This window comes from Hordeum vulgare, chromosome 5H (genome assembly GCF_904849725.1).
Source record: "Hordeum vulgare subsp. vulgare chromosome 5H, MorexV3_pseudomolecules_assembly, whole genome shotgun sequence".
NCBI lineage: Eukaryota > Viridiplantae > Streptophyta > Magnoliopsida > Poales > Poaceae > Hordeum > Hordeum vulgare.
In genome coordinates this window covers 121,943,590-121,949,485 of record NC_058522.1, presented here as the reverse complement: position 1 = coordinate 121,949,485, position 5,896 = coordinate 121,943,590, and positions in this window count along the sequence as shown.

The following is a 5,896-nucleotide window of genomic DNA, read 5'->3' as shown; positions in this document are numbered from 1 at the left end:
AAGGGACATTTGCAAACTTGCACAGGTCAACTTGAAGCTAAATCCAGAGAACTGTGTGTTTGGTGTCCCATCCGGTAAACTTCATGGGTTCTTCGTGCCGCAACATGAAATTGAAGCCAATCCCACCAAGATCGAAGCAATTGAGAAGTTGGAAGCAACAAAGCACGTCCAGGATGTGCGCCGCTTGGTAGTTTGTATTGCTACTTTGAGAAGGTTTATTTATAAGTCTGGTGAGCGCGCCCTACGATTTTTGAAGATTTTGAAAAAGGCAGGCTCACTTAAATGGATCCTGGAAGTGGAGACAGCATTGCAGGATCTGAAAAAGTACGTGTCCTCGACGCAAGTACTAGATGTAGCTAAGCCGCGAGAACCGTTCCTGCTATATTTGGCGGCAAGAAATCAAGTGGTTAGTGTTTCACTAGTGGTAGAGAAGGAAGCTAACATTGAAGAGGCAGCAAACCTAGAGCCGGCAGACAGCGAGCCAGATTCCACTTCGACAATCCGAGGTGTCACCAACACAAATGCAGCACGAGAAGCAAACCAACAAGTTGTGCGGAAGAAGAAAATGGTGCAGCGCCCAGTTTATTTTGTCAGCTCTCTTCTCCACGAGCCACGTCAAGATATTCTAGTGTGCAGAAGTTGCTCTTTAGCCTCCTCATGGCTCCCGAAAGCTGAGCCACTACTTCTAAGCACACCACATTATTGTTGTCACTCGCTTTCCCTTGCAGGGCATCTTGAGAAATCCAAAGGCCACCGACAGGGTAGTGGAGTGGGCGTTGGAGCTGGCCAATATTTATTTGAGCTTTGAAAGTACAACAACTATCCAAATCAGGGCCTTGGCGGAGTTCATCGCAAAATGGACACCAACAGAAGATGAAGAGATTGAAGAAAGAGTCCTCCCAAGCAAAGAAGCACCACAAGAATGGATCATGTAATTTGATGGGGCCTTTTCGCTGCAAGGTGTCGGTGCCTGCGTGCTGCTTGACGCATCCACCGGAGAGAACCTCAAGTAAATTGTCGACATGCACTTTCCTAGGGAGGTATCGACAAACAACGCTTCCGAGTATGAAGGACTGCTTTCCAACCTGGGAATTGCAATTCATCTTGGCATTAGGAATCTAATCATGTGAGAAGACTCCTAACTTGTTGTGTGTCAAGTATATGTGGCCAGGGGCAGCCCCGCTCGTTCAACCCGGCCCGAACAAGCCTGACTCGGCCCGACCCGACCTTCTCCATGGGTCGAGCTCGGGCCTGATAATCAAGCCCGACAGCCAGGCCGGGCCGGACTCTAGCCTGTGGAAACCCGATTTTATGCCTACGTCGGGCCAGGCCAGCCCGGGCTTCTTCGGGCTCGGGCTGGGCCTCGACCCAAAAATTAGACCCGACGGCCGGGCCGGGCCATGCTCGAGCCTGGATTTTGTACCACAGTTTTTTAGGCCTGGCACGAGGCCCGACCTGGCCTGAGGCCCGACCTGGCCCGAGGTATGGCCAGGTAGAGTGTCAAGTAAACAAGGATTACCAGAGCCCTTTGATGGAAGCTTATGCTGATGAAATAAGGAAGTTGGAAGAACACTTTGAGGATCTAGAAACAAAGCATGTTCCTCCTGCAAGAAACAACATCGCTGATGACCTATCAAAATGTGTTTCTCAAAATCTAAATGTGGAACCACAAACTTTTGTCCTCCAACTGACTCAACCATCTATCACACCATCCGTGCGGCAGTCCAAGAAGAGAATAATTAATTCCAGCGACTACTTCCCGGCATAACTACCAGCCGCCGCCAAGAAAGCTACGAGAAGCAACACATCGCTTTTCGGTGAGCGGCAAGCTGTGGAAAGATCCCAAGTCCTTGCCTTCGAATCTAGCACTCCCACATCAGAAGAGATGCCTTTAGTCCTTATCGTCAAGCCATGGGCTCCGACATGGGCAAAACAAATAGTCAAATATCTTCACACATGGGAACTTTCTGAAGAACAGGAAGAAGCAGAAAGAGTAGGCCGACAATCAATCATGGACGAATTCATGGACAACATTTTTTACAAGAGAAGGAAAAATAGGGTGAAATTGAAGTGTATTTCCCGGGAAGATGGACAAAGGCTGTTGGCGGAGATATATGAAGGGTTGTGCGGCTCCCACATCGGGTATGGCACGCTCGCTGGCAAGGCATTTCTTCAAGGATTCTATTGGCCGACATCCATTCAAGATGCCTTGGCGGTGGAAACCAGGTGTGGAGCATGCTAGTAACCCTTGTAACCAAGAAAATTCATCATCTCACACAAACTCTTCAAACCATATGTAACACCCTTGGATTATCAGCTATAGTAACCCTTGTAATCAAGTTACAGTGATATTCATGATTAAGCTAATCCTTTTGGTAAAAGGTGTTTGATCACATTTGATTCATATCTCTTTTCAAATTCCTTTTTGAATTTAAATATTCAATTAATAAGTGGTTTAAATATTTTGGAAAACCCGAAAACTAAAATAATTGTTGGGTTGTAAATATTTAGTAGGCATTTATAAAACTGAAACCAAGATTTTTTGAGATTTTAAGTGCCTCAAAACAATTATAACACGTGCCAAAACAATTAATTAAATACCTTTTAAATTATAGTAGATACAAACTTTTTCAAGTGGTCCCCAAACTTTTGGTGGTAGAGTCTAATATTGTGTCGGGACCCCGATCGTAAGTCATAGGAATCCAGCCTGTAACACATCGCATCCCTTTGTGGTCTCACGCACGGTTAACTCCACGGCTGCAGCCTTACCTTAGCCGGGACCGTTTGCGTCTTTTGACTCACGTATGTGATAGTGTCGCTAGCAATCCCATGTCATAGAACCCGGATCGACATGTCTAGTCATAAACCAAAGTGGCAGTACCGCACAAGGACAGGCATACATGACCCAACAAAGCAGGTGTCGGTCATCAGCGAATGTAGACGAGTCGTAGCAAGCTACAAGGACTCCATTACATCGCGTGACATTTCCCCAAAGGGGACAGACACAGCAGCTAAGAAGGACACATGCCGGTGAACCAATGTGTCCAGAGCAGTAGCGAACTACCAAGGCTCGTTGGATCACAAAGGGGCATTTCCTTGTAAGGAGTGCTACTAAAGTTCACGACTAAGTAATCGAACCCCATACATATCAAGTACGACACACGTACGCATGGCATACCGATATGTATAGATACATCGATGGCATCACAACATAACCATAAACATACAACCTTTATTTAAGAGGCTCGGAAGAGCCACACACATAATATTACACATTAAGGGTCTCACGACCCATAATAGCAGTCATTCAATTACAAGCCAGGGGAAGAGTTAAAACTGTCTGAGTACAGACAGGGCAACTAGAAGGCACATGGCCTGACTATACTACAGATCCAACGTAGGGCCAGATCGTAGCTGGGACACCAGCTACTCGTCGTCGTCGATGTCTACGAAGAACCCTCCATTAGGGTCATTAGAAACCTCTGCAACATTTATTAAGCAAACATGAGTACGAAAGTACTCAGCAAGACTTCGGGACAACTAACTACTCATGCAAGGTATCAAAAGGTATTGTGGGGTTTCATGCGGAAAGCCAGCATTTGACTCGTGGCTAGACAACTTGCATTTTTAAATAATTTTGACAACTTGATTTCTCGCACGCGAGTCCACTAACACCACAACAATACACTATCGTGGAATCATTCCGTCTCCGTACGGAAATGCCGTCCACGACACTCACGCTTATCTTGGCAATTTTATGAGTAGCCATTGAAGTTATCTATGAACAACATATGTCTCCAAGTAGTCCATATCCGCGGACGCGGCTTTTCGAATAGATCATAACCCTGCAGTGGTGTACTTCGTCACACACGCTCTCGCCACTTATCGCCATGTGCACGTCATGCACCTCGGCAACCTTCAAGCGAAAGCCCAGCGAGGGAGTCGGCCACGACCGTTAACCACACTAGTACCTAGTCCAGGTTTATCGCCTATCTGAGAGTAACCCGCACGGAAGTCCGGCCGGGGTTTCCGCCACGGCCTCAAACGATGTGCGGAGGGTTCCCAAGCCCACCATCCGGGTGCCACTTGGTACACCGTGCCACTGCCTACCGCATCACGGCCCACCTCTCAGGTCAGCACCGTGCACGGCCTCCAGCATTACTATAAACACCTGAAACTACTTGCAACTCCTGGACCGAGTACTAAGTGATTAATAGGCCGAGCGGGGTCATATTTCAGGGCCCAGCATGTGGTGGTATCTAGCCTTGGATTACATACACGGAACTCAGTTCCTAAGGACGGTTCCAATGAAACAACCCGCCATGTACTCCTACACAACCTTTCACCGGTACCTTTACCAATCAGGTTCAACACACAACCTTTGCTTACCGAACACATTCTCACAATTCTGTTCATCTCCCAGATGACAGACCATACACAACTCTAAGCATAGCATGCATAGCAGGATAAGGCACAACATAGCTCAAGCAACTACTAGGTATGCTAGGTTGCAAGGTTCGGCTATTTACTGTGACAAGGTTAGGTCATGCAAAGGAAGTGGGTTCAATATATCGTGGCAAAAGCAGTTGAAGCATTTGATCTTAATGCAATAAATAGGTACAGGAGCAAGAACATGGGATTTATGGGGATGATCAAAAGGGTTGCTTGCCTTGTTGCTCAGAGGAGGGACGATATCCGTCAGACGGATATTCGGTGGAATCCGAGGGTGCGGAGCCTACCGAAATGAATGGCAACATTCAATAACAATCATATGCAATCAAAATGATGCATGAGCATGGCATGAGAATGCAAGGTGATAAGTTATTATAATCAATATGTATTTGGTTTAGAGTTGATTTGAATCACATTCGAATATCAATTCAAACTTGATGTTAGCATGCATGAGATGTCATGTTAAGGTACTGATTTGTAATTAGGACAGTGTGTGATCATGGCATTCATAATGAAATTTGAATATTTTCCAAATTCCATTTAAAAATTAATTATAAGAATTGAATTATTCCTTATTCTACATGTTAGGGTCCTGTAACTTTTTCAAACATGGTTGAAAATAGCATATTCAGAATCCTTGAATTTTTCTGATACTTTTTCATATATAAATTATTTTCATTGGAGTTACAGGTTAATTTCTATGATATTTACAAGTTTTAGCAATTTCCCGGATTTATTTCTATACTGGAATTTCTCTTTATTGCATCAGACTAACGTCAGCAGGTCAGCCGACCTGTTCAGGTCAAACTTGACAGGGGGGACCCACTGGTCAGCCTCTCTGGAACTAATCCCGCGCTGACCAGTCCCTTAACTACGTTGACTTGGCCTTGGGCCCACTGTCAGCGAGAGATTAAGCTCCTAATCTACTGGTTTAGCTTTGCCACGTCGGCCCCCACCGGAGCATGGCCGGCGGCGACCACGGGCGCGGCGGAGGGCTCGCCGGAGGGAGCTAGACTGCGCATCGGCTGTCGGTTTTGGGTGCAGGAAGCAGCTACGGGTAGCTGGTGCAACGCCGCATCTAGCGGGGGCATCAGGGGAAGCTAGGGTCGCCGGGAGGGGCGCCGGCGACGAGCAGAAGCGGCGGCCGAAGCTCGGACTTCTTTGAGAGACGGCTCTAGGGCATGGGGAGGGCAGCTGGAGGGCTCATCACACTCCTGGAGGCTCCAGGAGCTCGATCCCTAGCTCGAGCGCGTGGATCAGACACCAAAGCGACGACGACGACATGACCGGCGGCGAGGAGCTCTCGGCCTTGGTGGGGAACGGGGCTACGATGCACGGAAGAGCGTGGGGCGAGAGGGGAAACGACGACGAGCTCACGGTGGTTCCGATGGTGTTGTTGAGGGGCTCGGGGGTGCGCCGGAGGGAGCGCATCGACGGGAGAGGT